The following is a 24,027-nucleotide window of genomic DNA, read 5'->3' as shown; positions in this document are numbered from 1 at the left end:
ACTTTACAAACATTAGCTAATTAACTAAAAGGCAGATTATATATGTTTCTGTACACATAAATAAATAAATATAGAAGATCTGGGAAGCCTGCCACATTCACCCTTGCAGAAGTAAGGCCTTGCAAACTGCCTGCCCTGCACAAATCCCTCAGTAACACGTCACGCCAGCTTGGTTCAAAGCCCACAGATCAGCTTATGAGCATGCACTCTGCCATCCATGTAGACCTGCAGGTAGGGAAATTTCTTCAGGACAACCATAAAATGGTATTAATTAAGTAGTCTGACTTAATTTAATACTCAATAAGCTTATTTTCCAACATGAGGAGTTGCTAATGACTGTAAATACTTGCATTATAGTTGCTAGCCACTTTAAATAATTGTTAGATACCAATTAAACTCACAGAAAAAGAAGCAAGGTCAGGAAAATGGCAGTATTTTTAATCTCCCACTACCTTGCATAATCCCTGTGTATTTCTTTTCCTTTCAACTCAAATTACACACAATCTTATGGGAGAGCTCATTTTAGGGAAAGTTTCTCCTTAAACTAAGCTGCTTCACATGACAAGCAGGGGACTTTTTATGACTTTTGTGGTGGTGGTGGGCCCGTGTGTCAAAGGCTGTGTCAAGACCCCGTGGGCTGAAGTGGGGACAGGAAGGCTGGGATCTGCCTGAAGGACAGGCTGTATGGAATGGTCCATTCAGCTTCTCTTCATGTTCTATCCATTATCCCCATTTCTGTACTTTGGCACACTTGTGGGGCTGTTCTAGAGACACGAAACTCAGCAGCAGTGGGCAATGTTCTCCTTGCTGGCACTTCTGGTTCTGCCTGCTCTCGTCTACCTCATGGAGTTTTTGTACTTGCCTCCACTCTTCCCTTCACCTCTCCCTGTTTTGCATCTTCCAACATTGTGACTGAGCTTGAAACTCTGATGCATTCCAGATTAGTAGCCTCTGGCTGCTGGTGATGAAACAAAAGAAAAAAAAAAAAAAAAAAAAAAAAAAAAAAGCAGCAAATTAAAGAATGAGACTAATGAGACTATATGATGAAATGTAAAAGGATAAAAGGAAAGCCACTCTCCTGATTTGTGGGCAAGGTGGTTGTCAAAAAGTGAGATCAAATTCATGCTGCACATGCCTCCTTTAGAGAAAAAGAAAAAAAAATCAAATTTAAATTGCTATTCTCCTTGCTGTTAAAGTGTAACTCTACAGATCCTCTTGTGCAGTGGCATGGGCCAGTCCCAGTTTTCCTAGAGTTAGAGCAACATCTCTTTCAACATCCTAGATCCCTTCCTCAGAGAGAATATCTCTGCCTTACAAACCAGTTCTTACTCTGAAATTTTTAAAAGCTGTAAAAAAAACCCAAACAAACAAACAAAAAACTACCTCAAAAAATCAAACAAAATAAAACAAAAAAAATCAAACCAAAACAAACAAACAAAAAGTCAAAGAGAGAAAAGCTGAACGCTGCCTATTTTCAAGCAAACTACAGCTCCTTCTGCAATAGGGCATGGATAAGACAAGGCTGCACCACTGCCAAGCCATACTGTCACTCCCAGGTTCAGACCATTGTACCTGACAGCAGAAATAAGACTTGTTAAATTGAAAGGGGGAACAAGAATCTGTTTCCTACTGCTCAGGTACAATGTCCACAGAAGGCAACAGGAATCATACCAGGCAGATGGGAAGAGAATTTAAAGCTTTAAATTATAATTTATTATCTTTTAAGAAAGGAATCAGACTTGAACACAGGCCTGAAATGTGCTTGCCTAACATCTTAAATATTCCCACCACAAAAAACAAAAGCAGCAGGTATGTCGCTTTTTATTTTATTGCATTTATTTTTCCTAGTTGCAGTGGAGTCCCTCCTTCTCTGGATACAGCTGGACCATCTCTGCCAGAGGACATCCCTGGGGCTCAGAAAAACACTTCTAAAGAGGCTTTTTTGGTTTTTTTTTTTTTTTCATTTGGAATGCAGTAAATTATATCAAGTGTCAGATATTTTCAAAACATTTCCCAAGGGACAGTACTCCTATAAATTCTTCACATATACACTTAACTTTCCACACTCTGAGTGCTGTGCTGTCCACAGACCTGCTGGTGTTGCCACAGGAATCAGGGTAAAGATTTGCACTAGCTGCAAATTGGACAAGGCTCCCAGTGCCTTTCAAGATTATGCACAAGAGAAGAGAAAGCAGGCTGTATTTAAATACACAAATATATAGGATAGCAACTTTTTCACTTCTGTGAATGCATAAGATAAAAGAATTTTATAGTGTTGAAATTACTAATTTAGAGGCTGACAGATCTTTCAAAAAAAAAAAACCAACTGAGAAAATCTGAGAAAGTAATAACTTTCCTTCTGGCTTGGTGATCACATAATATAGTTTTGATATCTGCACATTTTCTGAGAATTAACACACTCAACAGATGTCCAGACAGAAAAGAAATAATCTTGTTCACAAAGAAGCACACTGTACAAATGGTGAACCAACATTAGAAAAATAAATCCACCTACATGTACTCAAACTTAATATGGTGCATGCACATATTTGAAAATATCTGTGTGTAAGTTTAACTGTATTACAGAAAACCCTGGAGAAGATTCTGGTATGTCCCCAGGGTCTTCAGATGAATTTTTTTCTATCCAGAAAGCCCATGAAATGAACTTGCAGATCCACTGGCCTTGTCAAGCAGCATTTCCAATATCCAAAGTGCCTCCATGGAATTGAGGCCAACATGGGATTTCAGCAGGCTGAGAAGAGCTGGAAAAGGAAGTGCTCAGAGCACACTTGTTTCGTCTTGTTTGGTTTTTCTCTCCAAGAGGGGAGTGTGCTCTCACGTTATGGGGCGCACATAGTCACAGAATCACAGAAAATGCTGGGTTGGAAGGGACCCATGGGGATCATCCAGCCCAGCTCCTGGTCCTGCACAGGGCACCCCACGAGTGACACCCTGTGCCTGAGAGCCCTGTCCACACACCTCTTGAGCTCTGTCAGGCTTGCTGCTGTGACATCTTCCCTGGGGATCCTGTTCCAGTGCCCAGCCACCTTCTGGTGAAAAACCCTTTCCTAATATCCAACGTAAACCTCCAGACCCAACTTTATGCCATTCCCTCAGGTCCTGCCACTGGTGACCACATCATTCTCCATTAATCTGGAAACGAGGTGAAGAGGTAGTTGAGGAGAAAAGGAGAGTAAAGGGGAAGGCAAAATGTTTGAAGACACTGCACAGATATGCCAACATCATATTGCTCACTTGCTCCGTGCCCTGTTGGAGGAGTGGCCCAGCCGTGGCAGGGAGCCAGGAGGAGCCCTTCCTCGCCCTGGGGCAATGCAGGAACAGGAACAGTGCAGACTCAGAGTCAGGGAAGGGAGGCACGGAGGGCTCACAATGGAGGGAGTCACTTCTGCAACCAGGAAGAGGAAGGAGAGCTGAAGAGGACTCACCATCGCCCTAAACTCCCGCTCTGCGTGTTCCCACAAGCCAGAGAAACACCCACCTGCCCCTGGCAGGGAGATGATGCGTTCAGAGAGAAATACTCACCCTGCCCACAGGCCTTCCAACACCCACAGCTACTGAGCTCTGCCCACATCTAATCCTCCCTTTCTGTAATTCCCTTGAAATCAGGCATTAACTAACTTTCTTTGCACCTGTCACAACCCACAGGGAAATCCCAGGCCAGATTCAGCCCACCCAGCCAGCTGTGACATGAAAAGGTTGCAAGTACACAGCAGCCTCATCAGAACAGCCCTCATAAAATACTTGAAAAGAGAACATGCAGAAGAGCTTCTCCCGAAAGGTACAAGTCTTTCCTTAACTGACTGTATGAACTACTCTATGAAACCAGTGTGCTATTTATGTCTAAAAATGAAAGGCAATAATAAAAAAAAGGAACTGTTTTATGTTGCTCAGCAAGCAATAGCACTCCTACATAACCCAACTCTTTACAGTAAGGGTCTTTGCACACCAATCTAACATTCCTTTGACTCCAACACAGTGGAATAAAATCTATTTCAAATATATTATTTGGTGAAAGCAGATGTCAGCAGATACTGCCTATGTAATTGATATTTGATTTATTCAAGATTTATGCATGCTGTGCCTTAGATTTATTAATGATAATCCCCTGCTCTTGTGTTTAATATAGTGGAACCAAAACATAATTTGCTGGGATCAGTCAGAAATGCATCAAAGTGATTAACTCTACATGCAAACCATTATCCAGTGACATCCCTACTGTGCATAGTGCAAAAGGAGGCAATAATACAGTAATTGGCTTCACTTAAGCAAGTCAGATATTTGCTGTGATTGCTGGTAAAACTTGGTCCCTTTAATCTCAATGGTGTTACTTCTTCACATCCACCCTTCATCTTCCCTTGATACATTCCTGTTTGCAAAAGAGTCAGAAACTTAAAACAATAATTTAAAAAATGAAAAAGCAGCCCAGCCAAAATTCCTCCAAACACCTGGCAATTTAACATGAGGAAATCATCAGAATCACAGTCAGCACAGCAGTGAAACTCAGCTCTGCTCCTGAAAGCAACTAAGAGGGTCTCTCCCCCCTCCAGAACCATGTCATTTGCAAGCTGTTCATGGCATCCTCTCACTGCAGGGATGGATTAGGGAGTAGCATGGAAATAATAGCTTGAAAAGACCTCAAAGGAGGGATTAAGTTCAATGGGGAGGTGAAACTGTGACTCTGTGAGTAATCACAGAGGTTGGAAAGGCCCGTCCTTGACTTCAGCTCCTCCTCACCATTGGGTGCTAGTCCTTTATCCAGGGAAGAGCCCTAGCTCTGGGGGCTGCGGGACAGAGGCTTGAATGAAGAGGCAGATAGTAAAAAAGACACAGAAAATCCCAGTCCACACAGGCAGAAGCAGAAAAGCTGTTGGAAAAAGGAAGCCTGCAAATTCTCTCGCTGGAGTCATGACAGCCAAAGTCTCCATTTAGCCTAATTAATTTGTTCCACTCTTGAACAATACAATTTCAGTTACATGTCTTACGAGTTGTTACATTTCCAGGCAGATCCATTGCCATTGCAAGAGCAGCCATGTGTTTCCGTGTTGTGGAACTAATTTTTTATCTCCTGGACTTGCCCAGTCATTCTGCTCCCGATGACTGGCTGACCTACAGGACTGGCTGGATTCCTTTTCACAAATGCCAGAAAGCACCTTTACCTCCAAGTCCCATAAGCACGACTCCTGAAGCTGTCTGGGGGTAGCACTGCCCTAACAAACAGTAAATGTGGTGTTCTGACATTCAGTCTAATCAGAAAGGAGGTGTCTTGAGAGAGAAGTTTTTAAATGAGATGTTAAAATCCACCATCATTATCACTTATGGAAAGAACATGCACTTAGCATGATTTTCTTTTTTTCCACCTGAAATGACAAAAAGTAACAAAAAACACAAAGTCTTGTTTCCTCTAGATAGGAGTCATGTGCTATCATAGAGAATTTCCTCACTAAAAATGTTCATCTTGCATTGAGGGTGCTGGCTGAAGAGCACGGTGCATGCAAGCCCTGACAAATTTGACAGAAAATGCAGAGTTGCAGCAGTTAAAAGAGGACACTGGGCCTGCCTTGCCACAGAGAGGCTTTGTGACCTGCCAGATTGAAAATAAGGACCTTCTGGATAGCTTGTTAGAGCAGATGCTGAAGGAAGAACAAGAGAGAGCTGGGCAATTCTTATTCTCTCATCTTCTTATCTCCCAAGACAGAGCTAGGAGGCACCAAAATCAAGCAAGTACCAGCCACATGAAAGAATAAAAAAGGGAAGTAAGAGACAGTCTACTCTATTAGACAGGAAAAGGAATTCTAGATTTCGAGTAATCACCCTTGTTGTTTTTTTGTCCCCTCCTACCAAAACAGGCCAGCCTCCTTCCTGTGGCTTCCTCTGCCTTGATGCCAGGAGAGGAGAGTCTCTGCTTGTCCAGCATGTGCCTCAGTACACCAGTATTCATGGCTTTCACTTTCCTGCAACTATTTCTACACAGTACAAAAGAGTCTTCTTCTCATGGAAGATTGTCTGATTCTCCCAGCATGGAGTTTGTGCTCTGACCAACTTCAGGGAATCTTGCTCTTTTCTACCTGGATATTTAAAGAAAAAAATTGCCCTGCATTTCCAAATGATGCGGCTAACAAGCTGAGGTTATGACATCAATCCTCTCTGGTAGGAAGGGTCTACAATTCCCTAGTGAATTTATTGTTGAACAAAATGAAAAAAAAAGGATCGTTTCAATTATAAGAAAGTTCATATCACATGCAATTTAAAAACCCAAATTCTTCATTAATATACTTTTTCCAGATTGAGAATAATTACAGCCATCTGGAGATCAAATTATAAAATGGAGACTTGTGCTGCAAGAAGGAATCTTGTCACTCAAACCTTGTACAATTTTGTCTTTTAAAAAGATTGCTAACACTGATTTTATAATGTTCTGCCTCATCCTTCTTCCAGACTGCTTTATCCTTAAAGTTGTTCCAGAACACTCCTGGTGTATCCATGGAGTACCTGAGCTCATGATCAAGTCATTTCATTGCCGAGACACTAACGAAGGAAAGGAAAAGCATCACCAGGAGCAGAGGAAATAGACATTAGGAAAGTGAATACCAAAAGCCAGACAAACAGCCTAATTGTCCCGACAGCTTCGGAGGAGTCCCAGAGACAGCCGCTGCTTTCCAAGCCCCACAAGCTCCAGATGGGGCCCCTCTCCTCCAGATGGATAATTCCAGAGAAGAAACCTCAGACACCAACTGCAGACACTGCCAAGAGAGAGGCTTCTGGGCACACAGGAACATCCTCTGAATACTCCTTACCCCTCCAGGGTTGTTTGACTGCAGCCTATCTTCACCTCCACCTTATGCCTTCCTTTCTTCTGCCCTCTCCCCTGCTGTCTTTTCCCTAGTAGACAAACTGACCTCTTTTCCAAGAAATCCAGCAGGTTCCCCCACAATGGGAATTGAAAGGGCCTCACACAGCTCCCTGAGGGCATCTTCCACCCACTCTGACTATGCTTTCCTGTTTCCACTGGAATATCTCTGAAGACAAGAGACACCTATGGCTCCAGGTCATGCAGCGAAGGATGTTTGTGTGGACCTCAAATGCCCGACAGTAACAAACACAATTCATGACAGCTCCCACTTTCAAAGCTCAGTGAAACAACCCTTTGCATTTTAATGACACTGATTAAGCTCCTTTAGAATACAGAACTAGAAAACTTCAAAACATTTGTGCTTAAGCCCATTCAAAATAATCAGTACTTTAAGTTTCACTGTCCATTCCCTAACACACACACACACAAGAAGAAAACTTGCAGCCTCTTGCATCTCAGAATCATAGGACAGTCACCCAGAAGTCACAGGATAAGCTGAGAATGAGTGATATACTGAAAATATTCTACTTTAAAATTCATTTTTTATGCCTTCATGGATATGATACTCTCTAATGGCCACATCTTCATGGTCTTTTCCATAGACAAAAGGCCTGGCTATTTAAGGGAAAACTGAGGATTGCCTTTGAACACATGCCTTCAGGAATTGCAAGATCAAGGGAAAAATGAAAGCAAATGCAAAACATCAAGTATCAGGAGAGTCATGGTTAGAGAAGAAGGATGAGCTGACAACTAGGACAGAAGGTCCGTTCATTAGGGAAGCTCTGATATAAAACACAGGAATTTTTTTCTCAAGAAAACCAGGAAAATAGCAGCTTCAATTGAACTACATATTATTTTGGGTGCTTAAAAAGATATGCCCATATTTAAGAAGGTTAAAGTATATATAAATGACTAATCACACAAGCAGCATTATTCCCTGCCACCTCTTCTGCTCTGTAATATTGTCACTTGGCCAGATATCCCCCCAGTGAAAACTCTTTCCATCCCTGCATACCACAAGAGGCTTGGACACACAGAAGTGTTTCTCTTCTCTGCTGCTACCCAGAACCCTGACCTTTGAAAAGCTCAGTGCAGACCCAAAGGTCTGGCAGAACTCGCACTCCATCACCTAGCCAGCTTTGAAATTTCCATGCCCTTCAAGCCTTTTAGATGAGCTGATGGAGGACAATGGCAGTGGGAAAGAATGACAAGTTGATAAATATTAATCTGTTTGAACTCATTGCTGAGCTATAACTAAAATGCCTGGAAAGTTGTCCCATATTCCATACACACAGGGAGGAAATATGAAATACCATTTTCAGCACTGACATAATTCAGCTTCAACAATCCTCTAAACAGGGCTTCCCAGAGAAAACCATCGCTCTGGCTCCCTCCTCTCGTGAGCTGTGTTTGTGTCCGTGTCATTTGTACCACTCATTTCCTTGGTGGCTTCCAAGTCACCACTACCCACATCACCGAGCCCAAGAGGAGCTGGGCAGCTCTTCACTTAGAGGGACACCCTGCAAACCCTTTGTACAGAACAGGAAGAAATGGTGTATCTGAAACCCTACTCACATCTTTCCCTGTGAACAGTGCCCTAGGAAAAGGACTACTGTGCCTGACCATGAGCTACCTGGGGAAGGAAAAGGGCCACAAGGCACTGCATGGATTGGTGCTAATGAGCAGGACTAGTCCCTGCAATAAATCCACATCTAAAGGCTGCACCTCTGAATAAGGACATTTTAGGGATATGAGGATGTTAACAGGATATAGCACCAATGATTTAAGACAGTGAGTGTCTCCTTTGAGCTAAGTGTCCCTGCCTTGGCAGAGAGACGATGGTATGCTGGAAATATTAAACTAGCAACCTCCGTGTAGATACATAGCTGCAAGTAAGAACAGAATTTGAAACCCTGTCGTCAGGATAAGTCATCAAACAGATCCTCCTAAACAGCAGCCAAATATATATCCGCATCTACTGTTGTAGGTGTTAATGGAACAGCTCCCAAATATGAATGCTGAAATAACATCCTGATCTCCTGTAACCAGAGCTAAGAGGATTTGCCATTGATATACCAGCTCTGAGCTGGATTTACTTCAAAATTTTCAAAAGCCCCTGCAATGGTATAAAGCACGTTTTTGTGTCAAAGGAATCTGGAGGAGTGCTTCACATGGAGCACTGGGCAATATGTAATGAATTCCACATTCTAGCTTTGTCCCCAGAGAAGGCTTGCACAGATTCCACAATGGAACAAGAGGTTTATTGAATGGGACAATGTAAGAGGAAATCTATTTTACAACTTCAAGCAAGCTTCTGTCCACAGAGGATGAACAAAATTTGTTGCTGAAAAGAAAACTAATACTAAGCAGAAGAGCCTAGATAAAAAAGCAACAAAATGTCACCTTTTGTAGTTCTTCACCCATGTATTTGTTGTATGTGTGCACCTTGCCCTACACACGTCTCTATGTAGCATGAACACGCAAATGCTACACAGAAGCACTCTTCAAACACAAAGAAGCCAGAAACAGCATAATCCTGTCCTCTGGAAGTTCTTGGTACGGGAACAGTAATTAGATAATTCTACATTTGAATGTAGTACAGTTAATCAGAGCTTTCCCAGAGGCATTTTAGAATTAGGAGGAATGCTATTAAGGAATACAAATGTTTTATTTCCTAAACTGCCAATAAAAGGAGACAATCAGCTTAAAAAAAAAAAGACAAAAATAGTAATGGAACTAGGTTGCTTTTAAAAAAAAAATCAGACCAATTCATTTCAATGTCATGAACCTAAACAGGATGTCATTATGCTAGGGAATTAATTGGATTGTAAATAAAAGTGAAACTGATCAGTAAGTTTTTATTGCTTGCGATGAATGAAGAGCAAGGATTGTATGAAAAGCATAAATGATGAAAGTTGAATTTGTTCTGAAAAATTATTTCAGTTTGAATATCTGCAGGGTATTAATGACACTGGTAAGAATTTTTATTATAAACATATGAGGACAGTGTGAATCAGGAATAAGTCTATTTAAACCAATAGGATTGCACTGAGGAAACATTTTTGAGGGCTGCAGAATGGAAACTAACTGAGATCAACATACCCTTTTGATGAGAGCAGAATGGGGACGACGGTTCTTTTTCTTTGTTGTTTTTTCTCCTTGCTCCACACTTGCTTATGTGCTCTTATGGAAAACCCTTTTCTTGAACTGCCAGCCCTCCAGATGAGCCCAGGTCTGGGTGCTCGTGTGGTGACAATATCTGACTCTGTGGTGACAACATCCCTCTGACCTAAAACAAAGACAGCTACCAGCAAAGCCAGCTGGCTGGAATGCAGGACTTGCTGAACTGAAGGCTGTCAAAAAAATGCAAAATGCAAAAATGCAATCCCAAACCCTTCCAAGAGGCATTGAGATGGTGAGGAACTGGGGGCAATGGCTCGAAGAGGAAGACACATGAAGTCAAGGACCACAAAATAGGAGAATTAGAGTGAGAAGGTGTAGCCCCACTTTGAATTTTTGCTAGGATATTGTGCCCCTTTTTTTCAAGGAGCGGAAAAGAGTAGATGCTCAGGAGGTCTGTGTGAACAGACAGCTTGTTGGAGGTCATACCTGATGAATGGAGGTGGAGGACAAGGACTGTCCTAACTGTGAGAGGGAGAAAGTCCTGCCAGCTTCAGATGCTAAAGAATGGAGGGAGAAGCCCTGAGAGATTACCGTCCTGAGTCAGAAGATGTAAACACAGATTCTCCTCTCATCTTGCATCTGCCCATTATCTAGAGACTTTAAAAGGCTCATGAAACCTGCATGTAATATTATTAATACCCAAGGCAGATCAATTTAAATTAACCTGAGTAGAGCTACATAGTGTCATCACACAATAGAAGTGTGATTGCTATCTGAAACCCATGGGGGTAGAAGCCTAAGGAAAGAGAACACCTTCTCATATTAACAGATAACCATGGCACAAAGCTATGAGTTTATTTAGGCTTAGAACAAGCACCAAACCCATAACTAGAAGAGCACTTAAATCTTGGGATGATCACCTTAGAGGAGCCACAGCAGTGCCCTATGGCTCGGGTCTCCTGAGGACTGTCTCTATGAAAAACTGCATTACTTGACTTTCTTGCTGCAGATCTGGGTTTCTGCATGGGACAGCTGCACACAGTATCTTATTAGTCTTTTCCTCACAGCCTTAAAGCGTTTTAGGAGATCTGTAATAAGGGTTTCAGGAACTAAAACTCAATTTGTTTATGCTGTCTCTTAGGGAACAGCTCAAGGAGAAGCAAAACAGGGACAGAGGAAGAGCACATGCGCAAAGGAGATGGACTCCCGTAGAACAACATAGCATACTAATTCATTCTGATCTTGCTATTTAGTACCTGCAAAGTCTACCATTATGCATTATTAAATTCATGTATTATTGAATCACAATCCTTGTTGCCTGGTAAGAAATGTGGATGATTTCTTAACTTAAATTAAAGCACTGCTTTCCTTATTTGAATAAAACTGCATTACTGGCTGCCTCTCATGGTAATCAGAAAACTGCATTAGGCAGGTAGTACTGTATGAATTAAAAAATAATGAAACAAGACTTTTCAGTCAGACATTGTTCCCTCGCCTGCTTTTCATGACAGCAGATTCCCTACTCTGAGTTGATAAGACAACAGCAAATGAAGATAACAACATGAGAGCAAAATCATTCACTCTAATAGGCTCCACCTGTGCAGGCTCCAGCTCATTTACATGACTGCAGAAAAATTAGAAATCATGCAGCAATTAGTCTCTTCTAGATTATGCACTGTGTCAACTGATACCACTCTGGAGAGCACTAGTGCTAAAATGGTTTCAAAAGATAAATCTACTAGCCTATGCAAACATTTTTAATTACCTGGAAAACTGGATTGCCTGTTTAGAAAACTGCTGTAAAGGAGGCTGCCCACACAGCCTTGGAATCAAATGTCAGTAGCTTCAAATGTTTATAAAAATGACTTTTATAATGTTTGATGGCTTGGTGAAACAGAACCACATATCTGCTTTTGCTGCTGTGTAGCTGAAGGAACATCTCTTTAGAGGGAGGTAATGGAATTGAGGTAAAAGGAATTTTTCTTTCTCTTTTTTGTGTTAGCAGGTATCGATTCCTTTAGTCTCAGATCTCATCATCCACTCTCACCCATTGCAAAACGATGATCATTCACAGCACTGAGCAAACCCAGCAGCTATTTATGGGATAAAAATTAAGGGCTGCATTGTGAACCCTGCACTCTCCCCAGTAAGGAGCTCTTCACTTAAGAGGCCCAGTGAAGTCAATTTAACTGCTTATGAGTAGCTGTTCATCCTTGTGAGGAAGCAGTTCACAATCTGGGCTTTGATTCTCTGCCAGGGTTAGCATATGTGCTGGTGGAAAGGCAAGTCTGCCTGTCCAGCTGGTGCAAATCTGCAGTGCTCCCAAGCTCACAGAAGCTCTGCAGATTTGCGCTGAGCAGTGATCCGCACCCCGCGCATGAAGCATGTGCTCTCCACATCCTGGCTGCTGCTAATGAGGTCTTGAAATCACCTATTGGAATTTGAAAATGGTGCCTCTTTGGTATATTTAAATCTTTCCCAAAGCAAAAAAAACCCCAAACTCTTAGAGTAATTAGAAAGGAAGAGAGAAATGAAAGCACCGTAATTTTGAGAGCTACAGAGTTTAATTCAGAGCCAGGTCCTTTCTGTTTATCTGACTCATTCTCTTAAGAATTCCAGAGAAAGGAAATACCTAACTGTGAAGACTGAAACCTCTAGGACTGCTCTTGAGTTTCTATTCTGTATCTGATATTTCCACAGAGTATAATAATGTGGCTTTATAATTAATACTGGATGAACTCATGAGGGGCCACCTTAATGGCATAGTCACAGCTTTGGTTGTGTAAACTGTTCCTGCAGGCCGAGTTTAAATGCAGGCTCCAACCCTTGAAATTTTTCTTTCCCTCCTTAAAATACTGCCCATATCTTTTGTGTCACACAGAATAAATCCTACAGATCGTACAAGCAGATTTGGTGAGGGCCACCTCCATCCCCACAAGGAATTTACACAGCTCATTTCTGATGTAGCACCATGTTTGCATTAATCTCAATTCAGGACCACTGAATTATGCCTCTTTAGTTATCAAGATTTCTTGTCACAGCTTTTTAGTTTTGAGACCCTTAGCTGAGCATCTTCAGCACTTCTAGTTAGAAATTAAAGACCTTATCTTTTTCTCAAGGCTAGGTGCTTATAACTTGGGCCATTTCCCTTGGTCACACCTGGGAAATGTAGGTGTTCCAGAAGCACAGCCCTCCCAAAAAGCCAGAGATCCTTCAGAGCCGTCAGGTGTATCTGGAGCTGCAGTGCTGTAACAAGGCTTAGCTGAACTGGAGAATGCCTTGCCACAGGAGAATTTGAAGATTAAAAAGCTAGTGTGGAACCAAAAATACAGACTGGAAAGGATGAGGGGGCTGAGTGCAGATGTCCTGATATAAATCTTAAAAGATATCTTATTCTTCCCCTAAGCAGCCCACAAGCTGTGTGGGCTGATACCCGTGAGGGGGACATCACTCTCATTATCCTTGTACTTCTGTTTCCTTCTTGTTAAACATACTAGGATGTTTCTGTGCAATTTATAAACAATTGAGAGGTGAAAGGGAGATTGTGTTTGTCCTTCTATCCAACACACAGCTCATGCAGAGAAGGACCCATCATCCAGGTAAATGGCCTGCAGAACAGGGCAATTCTGCTCTGTTCATCTTTTATGCATGATTACGTGTCCTCATAGTTCTGTGATCACAACCTTCATGGAGGCAGCAGCCCAGGATCCTCTGGCACAAATCACATGGACAGCTTTTTCAGCCCTGAAGCCTCTCATCTGGTCTCTGCATTGGACAGACTCCCACTGGCTGCTCTCATGCTCTGGTTTTGGGTGATCACTGGGTGCTCATTCAGGAAGACTCATCATGCACAGCTCTGCTGCTGCTGTTTTTATTTTAACTGAAACCCAATGCAATTTAACCATTTTGAGGTTAATTCATACATGCTGTGGACAGCACTATAATCAGCCACACTATAGCATTGTACAGGAAAATTATGGGAGGACAGGGCCCTTCAAATGTGTGGAGACAGCTGGACCAACAGAATGCAACAAGCCCCCTTGAAATATGGCCAGAATGCAAGAGAGAGGTTCTGAACATACTGCATGGAGATGTGCATATGAGCACCTATCCTACTGCAAACCAGTTCATCTGAGCTTTAATAGGAAGCCCTGGCAAGGAGAGCCTCCTAGCAGTCTTAATTTATTCCTTGATGATGCCACAGTTGGTGGTACTGACTAGGATTCAAATATAAAATGGAATTTATGGAGAAATTTATGAGTTTAATGGAGAAATCTGTTAAGAGCCTTGAAAGCCCTTATATAGCTAACAAGGTGTTTCAAGTTCCCCAGCAAATCCTGTGCTTGCCTGATGAGGTTCAAGTTTCATAGTTTAACCAGATAGCAAGGGGAAAGAATGACAGTATACGTGGCAGAGCCGTAACGCTGACCAGGGGCTGCTCATTTGGAAGCATCTTGGAAGACAGGTTATGAGCAACGTTCATCTGTCATTATTAATGACTGAAGGCAAGTAATTAACTGGGTAAGCCTGATCTGAGATTGTTGTGTCTTATCTAAGACTTGTGGACTTAGCAATGTGCACAGGAACTGCAAAATAATGCATCAGATTTGCAAATATAGAGTATCTTAAAAGCATCAAGGATAAACAGTGAGAGAAAGGGGGGGTTCACACTTGCCTCACTTATTGGGATTGTCTTAAAGATACATGGGCAAGTTGAACACTGTAGAATGCAGGAGTTGCCACAAGATGGGACATTCAGCTCACAAATGTGAAAGTTGCTGGCAGAATGCTGAACTTTACATCTAATGAGTAAAGCTGGATTTATAAATGGTCACTTTAAGGAGATAATCCTTTGCTCTCTGTGAAACACCTCCCAACAGGCTCCCAATGAAAACCCTCTCCTTCTAGTGGGGGGAATTTTGACATTGGTGACAGAGTTACTGTTCAATTCTGGCTTATTTGTAAGCAACTGGTGAAAACTGAGAACTGGAAATTTCATCCTGCAGAAGGTGTCCTAAATATCTGTTGTCTGTATTCCTTCAATTACATTAATGGAGACATATCTATGGCTGTAAAGTAAACCAGCCAAGTGATGTCTTCGCTGGGAAAACCTCTGAACCTCTGCAGTTCCTCCTTCAAAGGAATCCTCTCTTCTTCCACAAGTTAATATGTATTTTCAAATGCTGTGGCCAAGCTTCCCATATTCAGGCCACACAGTGAACAAACAAGCAAGCAGGCTGAGCAAAATGAGTCTCTGCTGCAGACAGTAAGTAGACTCAGTGGTGGCAGAACAGCAAGAGTAAGGAGAGCAAACTCGGTTTTAGAAGTCAAAATAATAACATTCAAATAGTTGCTTTCCTCTCTGGTCTTTGGCCAGCTTTTGGGGAGTTTGGGGGGTTTTGTTTGATTTTTTTTGTTTTTTTTTTTTTCTTGGGGGGGTATGGTTTGGGTTTTTAGGGGCTTTTTTTGTTGGGGTTTTGTTGCTTGGTTGTTTGGGTTTTCTGGTGGTGGTAGTTGGAGTTCAAGTCCTAAAGGCAATGCAAACTTCTGGATAAAAGGTGATGGATGGAAACATAGCTCCTATGATATGTGCCACAGTGAAGGGGAGGAAATTAGTTCAATAACTTGCCTAATGCACTACATGGAGATAGAAGCAAGAAAAGCGTGGCTGCTAGAGGTTAATGTAAAAAACACTAACCACAAATCCAGGATAGGGCCAGGCTCCAAAATGTAAGTGGAAGTGGCCTAGAAAACCCACACAAAGCCAGTCATTTACAAGCAAAGGTTCTGTGCTTCTGGAAAAAGAGGGCGAGAATAAAAACTGCCTGTGCTAGTAATCTAGGATCTGGAGCAGAGTAACTAAATCTATTGGGTTTAGACTGCCTGAAGGCATAACATTAAACTGGGGAGAGACTTTTAGTTTAATCTGCAGCATGACAGATGTCCTTAAGGGGATTCCATGTAAATATTCAGTGCATTGTTTTTGCCTTCTTAAAAAGCTGGAGGAGTTGAACCACCACTCTCCTATCTGATGGGATGGATATTTTCCCCTGACTTGAACAAGATATGGTTAAGTTTAAGAGCTTCCTCATGATTCCAGTTCACCTCTTCCCCTGGGCCAATGTAAATCAGCTGCATTACAGAGATGTTTTAAGTAACCCTCAGCATGATGTGCTGAATGTATTCTGTCTATGCACATGCCTGCACCCCAGGAACAACTGATGTGGTCTTAATAGCAGCATCTCTGACTCCTCAGCTGCATGTAGAAAAATATAATGGTGGGTTATAACAGGCAAAGAGAGAGGAGAGAAAAGACAAAATATTACCTTGGGATGGCAGAATACAGGGGCCCATATTACATTCCCTGCACCAGATAATAAACCAATTTTTGAGGAGCTAATCTGGAGAAAAAATGTTATCTTTTGGCAGATTTCAAACTTCAGCATAATTAGACAACAGTATCCAATGTCTCACAATATTCATACTCCTACCTGATTTCACAGAATTAGACTTGAATAGCTTAAACTCAAGGACAGGCTATGGGGCCAAATGGGTCTGGTAAGAATTATTTTTAAAACCCCTGCTTTCAAAATAAATAATGCAGCAAATCACTTAGGGAGAAGTCTGAGAATTTTCCAAAGCAGCCACTGAAGCAGATGAACATACAGATTCACCTGAAAGACAGGAAAGAAATTTGCGTGTGTGCCTGCAACTTCACAAACATGTGGTGCATGCAACTCCAGAGTGACTGAAATGCTGAAAGCTTCTCTAATCCAAAACTAAGCTGATTTTACACTACAACCACAATTATTTTCTTTCTTAAATCAAGCATGCCACTGCCAGCTCTGTAGCAGGTGCAAATCAGCACAGGCTTCAAGGGAGTAGTCTGATCTTCAGCAGCTGAGGATCTGGTGTAAAATGAGATCATCTGCTGAAAAATTAAGAGAAAGGCATTTCTATTTGTCATCTGCCACCTCTTATAATTGCTCAGTAATTTCTATCTTGCCCCTCTAGAAATCCAAGTGATTGACTTGCTTAGTGCTCTGGTTGTTCCCCAACATCAGCAAGCTCAGAGTACTAATGCCTTGTGTCCAAGGATCAATCCCCATAAGACACTAATTCCCAAAGGCTTTTGGCTGGCTTTTTTTCCAGATAGAAACCATAATACCATATCCTAGCTTTACTTACTCTAAAAAAAACCACTGCATAGCCTGCACCACCATATCCCAGACGGAAAACAACTAAGAAAGATACTCCTTGTTTCACTAGCAAGTATTGCATCCTAAAAAAACAACCAGAGTAGCAGATCTGAGAGAAGCCCTTCCACCGAGGCAGGTTGTTTCCCTGAGCAAAAACTGTATTCCAGACATAAAACTGGCCCTGTGATCTCCGCTGATCGCCTGGTGCTGCGCCGTCTGCCCGCGCTCCAATAAAGGCTTGGAGTTAGTGCCGGGAGGAAATGGAGCACCAAGGCAACAACATCAACAAGAGTGTTTAAGACACCATGGAGGTTTAAACTGCTCTAACTGGGTGGATGCCCAGCATGAGGGAGCTTTATGGATTAGTTAATGCTGGCATCTTTCTTCTGTAGAAAAAAAGACTGGCAGGAACCATCTGTGTCACGGTGTATGGCCGACTGCCATGTGACACACGGCCCAGAGGGTTTACAGAGCATCTATTCTGAGCAGCTCTGTAAACCCTAAGCAAGATGATCCCAAGAGCATAGAACAAACCTAAATAGCATTAGTTTTTCCACATTTAATGCATCCAAGTGTGCCAAAGGAAGAGAGCAGAACAGAACAAGGGAATCACCAAAACCTAGTTAAGATAAAATGTCTAGATGGACGTGACAGTTGCCATTCCACAGCCCAAGAATGTATGGAGGATGTAAGAACACAGTTGCTCCTTTTCTTAGCTCCCTAATTTTGAGCTTATAAGTGAGACATATGAACGACCATTCTCAGTTCACTATCTGCATTAGAACTACTTGTGTCCATTCCTTTAGAAGAGAAGGAAACACCCCAGAGATCAAATTATATTTATAGGAGAGACAGAAAAAATATTTCCTAGCCTGCTCATTGCACACAGCGCAAAATCCCAATCCCAGCAGCAGTGATTAACCCTTTTGATCTCCATTTATCAAACTTGCCTTTCACAACACATCAGTTGTAACTTGCTTACAAAAACTATGACAGTCAGAAGCTCATCAGTTTCTACTACCAGTAGAAAAATTCTTGCCAAACTTTCTTAAGCTCCACACAGTCTCAGATCTCCAGGACCTGCTGTGGCTGAATTTGACTTACCATCTTCCAGCAATGACTTTATTCACTGTTGTAAGTGGCAGCTCATGTCACATTCAAAATGTCATTTTACAACCACCTTGTTACATATCATGCGACTGCTCCAGATTCTTAAAAGTGAATACAATGTTTGGGTCCAGTTGGCAAAGATGCCCCCTCTTCATTTGCATAATGATAGGCTGCATTTTAATGCTACTTATGGTTAAGGGTGCCTGACACTTTCCATTAAGAAATTCGGCTTTCATTTACTAAAGACATTGCCAAACTCTCTGTGCTTGGTACTATATTTTCCTAGCCAATGTCTCTGTCTTGGGCTGAGTTATTTGGGAAAGTTTCAGTTAAAACAGTTTGGCTGTCTCCCAGAATGAAGTGAGGGGGGAAAAACAATTTGTCTGTATAGAAAAAAAAAGCAATAACCATTTAATGGAGAGGTTCTCACAACCATATGCTCTGAAGCAAGAACTTATAGCATTGGGGAAGGATTGCCTGTATCAAGCCTGTTGCTGCCCTCCCTTTCCCTTTTGGCCAGTTTTTCCTTTTGGTGGACTTCTAATTCTGTAGAAGACCCTCAGCTCAGGCATATTTTCCGGGCATGTATTTGAGCAAAATTCTCTCAAGATAAGTCTGCTCAGAATATGCTCCAGATTCACAGAGCTCTCACAGATAACTTTCCAGGACCATCTCTGCCAGGTAAGATGCTGCCTATCCCAGGGACAAGAGTCATTTTCCAGAAGTCCAATTTATTTCCTTTCTTCTTCTTCACCAAATCATGCTAAAATCCAGGAGATCAGAAGAGAGGCAGAGACATGAGGAGTCCTCCCCTTTCCTGCCATATAGTTTTCCCTATCTGTTCCTTGCCACTTCAGAGACAGAGAAGACTAGCTGACATGCTGAGTTTTGTGATGGCAAGATGGTAGCCTTCCCCTGGAGAGCAGAAACTGCTCTTCTCTTCAGCACAAGGATGTCCTAAACCAGGCTGGGCAGTCACACTCTCTGGCTTGGAAACCCTAAAGTCATCCCTTAACTCAGCAAAAGGAGCTGTGCTAGGGAGATCTCTTCCAAAGGGCATCAACCAAGAAAGGGATGAATTGAGAAAATAAAACATTCCTTCTTCAACAGCAATCAAAAAAGTCCAATGCAAGAATCTCAAATTCCATATATTCTCATTCATCACTAAAAATCATTTTCCCTCTGGAAGTATCATGCTTGTTCTCCATATGAATAAGCACAGGATACAGTGTACTGACAAGAAGAAATGCTGCCTAGGAGTTAAACCACAAAGTCAAAGGATTCCAATTCTATTCCTGGCAAATACCCAACACCAGCATTTGCAAACCAAGTGCCTGAAGCAAGGCACCAACATCCATATTCAGGCACTTAAACACGGAGTCTTGTATGCAACAGCCTTGCAAGGCCAGTATCAGTTACCCATGCTCCAAAAGTCTCTGCCTTAACTGTTTGGTGTCTTGGTGTCTAGTCAAGAGTGTTCAACTTGTGGAAATATGTAGGGAGGAAAAAACTGGACCAAACCACAATTAGTCTCTCTATGTCTTCCTACTGGCCAAAGGTTTCCTCCCCACTTAACACTCGACCATGGAAAGAGCCAATTCCCTATTTAGCAGCCATGGTGGGGCAGAAACCTGCCAGTGTGTAGCACATACACACTTAAGGGTTAAGAGTTCTCAGACACATATCCCCACCTTGATGGCACAGACAGTGATTGCTAGAGGAGGAATCAGACGTTTCAGGTGTTGTAGGGCTTGGTTAGACACAGCTCCACACAGATGCACTCCTCCTTCAGCATCGCACTGGGAGTCCCACCAATCACAGTGGGATTAAAAGCAGGAGAAATTACTATTTGTCATGATCTGGTAATCCTTGGCTGCTCTCTCCTATTTAATTATCAGATTGAAACTTCTTGTAGTTTCATGTTCCCAAAGGAAAGATTTCAGCAAAAATAATCTGCAATTAAACTCTTGTCCTAAATGTTCAGAAATAACTTTAGTCTTTTCAAAGAATCATAGTATCACAGAGATTGGCAAATACCTCCAAGGTCATCAAGTCCAATTTTGTCTGATCACCGTGTCAACAGGACCATGGCACTAATTCAAGTCATTGCTTGAACGCTTCCAGGGATGGTGACTCCACTACCTCCCTGGGCAGTCTAATCCAATGCTTGACAAGAGTTTCAATGAAGAAACTCTTCCTGATATTCAACCTGAACCTTCCTTAGTGCAGTTCCTTGAGGCCATTTCCTCTAGTCCCGTGGCTGGTTACCTAGGAGAAGAGATCAATCTCCACTTAGCTCCACCATCCCACCAGAGAGTTGCAGAAAGTGAAAAGATCTCACCTGAGCCTCTTTTCTCCAGGCTGAGCCCCCCCCAGCTCCCTCAGCTGCTCGTCATCAGACTTGTGCTCCAGACTCTTCCCCAGATTCTCTCTGTTGCCTTTCTCTGGACATGCTCCAGCACATCAATGTCTTTCGAGAAGTAAAAAGCCCCAAACTGGACACCAGATATGAGGTGGTACAGTTTCACCACTGTTGAGTACAGGGGGACAATCATTTCCCTAAAGAAGGACAATCACTTCCCTAACTTTACCCTTTTCTTAAAGCATTAGTGATTTCACCTGGGTTTAACAATGTATGCCAACTGTGAGCCTCTGCCTTGTAAGAAAAACAAGAAACAGATCCCCCAGGAAGAGCTTTTTCTAGATGCACAGAATTGTTCATAAGTATCAGATTTATATATTTATAATAAATATCTCAATATATAAATAAAGGCAGATTATCTGCTGATAACAGAATAATGAACTCTGCTCTCAAATTCCTTTGAAACAAACAGATCCTGAAGTCAACCAGTGCTTGACACTCATGAGGTGAGGGTTACCAGAAAACACATCCTTGCAATCCTTCCAGCAGATGCTGCTTCCCAAACAGGAGCTAAAGGGTTCCCTTCATAGTCTGGTGAGCACAGTACCTGTAAGAGGGGAGGAAGATAGGGGTCTGCTTTGGAAAAGCTATTACTTACCAAAATAGGCTGTGTCCTGACACAAAATTCTTCATTTTAATGCATTACTTGCCAATCCCAACCACTCCTAGTACCACGGATTAAGGCTATTTCCCTATTTCTTCATTAAAGCTGTGCTATCACCCCAGTGAGAGCAGGAACCCAGCCCAGCTGGCAGCACCACCCCCATGCAGCAAGCAATGATGGCTGAGGGAGGTCAGGTTGCTAGGAGAGCTTGGAGCAAGGTGGCAAAAGACAAGCCCTAGTGAGTTATGCCTATATGTGAATACAGCTTTAAATTTTGACTTCTTTCATAAATGCTTGATCCTATTTGCTAACTCGTCATTAGATGCAGCTTCATTCCTTTGCATCTTACCAGAGAGAATTCCTTTTTTTCCTGAAGAATTAAAAAAAGTGAATGCATACCAAATGCCTAACAGATGAAGCCATAACAAGCTGTTGCAAAGCACATAACTTGATATTGTTAAAACTATGTGTGTACCTGTTAAATACTAAAATATTCAGTGTTGTTATTATTAGGTATGTTTTAAAATCCACCATAATTTAATAAATAATGTTAAAGTATTTATAGATGGACCATTCTTTGCTAAGCAACTGGTTACTACTGTAACAAACATGCAATGCCAAATCTAGGCTTTTTAACTTCCCTGAAGTGTTTTTTCCCCTCCTATGAAAAAGCAGATGTTCTAAAGCAACTGCAACTGTAAACTTTGAACATGCACTCAAAGGCTGAAATCTAATATTTAAAATGAGCTGTTCTAGTACAAAATGTCTCCATGGTGACCCTTGGTAGCTGAGTGGGAACTAGATTTGGCAGGGAGTCCAAGCGGATGCAGCTCCTGTTGGTGGTATGCACTGACCAAGGATCCATTGCATCTGGGCTCCAAACCATGCCAAGGTGTCAAGTACTGCTCCACACTCTCACCAAAAGGAGCTAAATAAAGTTTTCAGCAAACTGTTTCCATCAAGCAAACAGATAACATGCTCAGCTAATTGTGAATTAGTAATTTATGTAATGAGGTCAGGCTTTATAACAAGATTTAACCCTAAGAGTAAATCTCCCTGCAACCAGTAAATAACCAGTTTTTCCAGTGAAGTGCCCACAGAGTTAAGAATATTAAATTCTTAATTGCTTAAATATCCATATACCTGTGCACTGGTAAAATTAAATTAAAGGCTTGCTTTGCTTTTAAATTAGGCACTTCAGATAACTCAAGCCTCAAAAAAGTGCACAAGAGCTCACCAAATAAACACATTACCAACAATTTTAACAAAATATTTAAGCATCACATACTATATTAGAATTGGAAGAAAACAAATTCTCTGCTTCATACAAAAAACCCAAATCCTGTAGTTCTCCAAAACTGTCCTGTTTTTTAGTTTTAACTGTAGAGGAACAAAAGCACTAGGATACAAATTCAGTTCTCCTTCTCAATCCACAATCTCTCTTCTGATGAAAGCTGGATTAATGCCAGCAGAGCTGACAGCAGTCCTGGCCTCCTGATGGGGAACACCAGAAAATTATTGTTACTGAAAATCCAAAACCCTACATAATCTGGTTAAGATTTAAGAACAAGTAATGTTTTCTCTAATAACAGTTTTCATAACAGAGCCTTTCTCTCATGATGTATTTTTCTTACAAGCAGGATGACATTGGCCAGGGACTGGGGATGGTTGCCAGTCAACTTGAAGTGCTTAACACCCTCCAGGAGATGGTGAGTGTACATGACTGATCCTTATATTTTATATAACCTAGAGAGAAACATGGAGCTTGAATGAAATTCAGCTGTGGGGCTGGACTCTAAAGCTGAAGGAGTTTATTAAAGCCCACCTGGGAGGGGAAGCAGGTTGTATAAAGCAAATTCTCAACCTTCTGAAGGTCCATAAGCCCAGGTGGTTTGAAGGAAGTAAACACAGTTTTAAAAGTAAGTCCTTTGTTCTGCTTCCTTTACAGACTTTAGCAAATCTCAGTAAGGTGAGAAGCCCTAAAGAATATACTGTATTTAGCCAGAAGAGTCAGGCAAAATCTTTCCTGGGACTATCTGCAACAATATTTTGATTTCAGATACAAGGCAACAGATCTGTACAAACCCTGCTGATTTCAGATGCGGGGTGTGATAGATTTACCCTTAGGGATCAGACCCAGGAAAGGAAAATTTCTGTTGCTGAAGTTTTACTTCTTTCTGGGATGTTCCCTCCTATTCCCTTGCAGCACACACACACACCAAGGAAAAAAAATATCTTTTTTCAAGCAAGCCACGATGTAGTGATCTCACCATGAGGTTTCATTTCAGCAGAAATTTTTTTATTTCGGACTTCTGAAAAAAACCATGGTAATTTGGGAGCAGTTGAATGTTTTAGTCACCAACATCCCAAGTCTTGGGACATTGGTGACTAAAACATTCATGTAAAACTGAGAATATCTTCATGTGACTAAAACATTAATATAAAACTGAGAATATCTTCATGAGGGAGCCAAGGAGTTCAGCCCCACTACTGGTCAGGATGTGCACATCTCACACTGCAGTTTGGACAGCAATGATCTTGGCCTGAGCAGACAAGGAGGCAGCTCCAAGACAACAATCTGCCAACTAAAACAGACATCCCAGGCTCAAATTCCTATCCCCACCATGCACAAGTTCCGTCCTAGCCCCCATCCCTATCATCACCTTGAAAAGAGATGGCTCAGATCCAGAAAATATTT

At 41.8% G+C, this 24,027-nt stretch overlaps 1 protein-coding gene across 1 annotated transcript in view; it reads right to left on the bottom strand.

Annotated features, from left to right (window-relative positions):
• Window positions 1-21,481, bottom strand: part of MEIS1 (Meis homeobox 1) — a 243,921-nt gene extending 222,440 nt beyond the window's left edge. Inside the window, exon 1 of the transcript XR_012579446.1 lies at window positions 21,324-21,481. The gene's annotated coding sequence lies outside the window, so the exon portion shown is untranslated. The remainder of the gene's footprint in view (window positions 1-21,323) is intronic.
• Window positions 21,482-24,027: the final 2,546 nt, after the last annotated feature.

Source organism: Zonotrichia albicollis, chromosome 3 (genome assembly GCF_047830755.1).
Source record: "Zonotrichia albicollis isolate bZonAlb1 chromosome 3, bZonAlb1.hap1, whole genome shotgun sequence".
NCBI classification, from domain to species: domain Eukaryota; kingdom Metazoa; phylum Chordata; class Aves; order Passeriformes; family Passerellidae; genus Zonotrichia; species Zonotrichia albicollis.
This window is presented reverse-complemented; position numbering and strand designations above follow the sequence as displayed.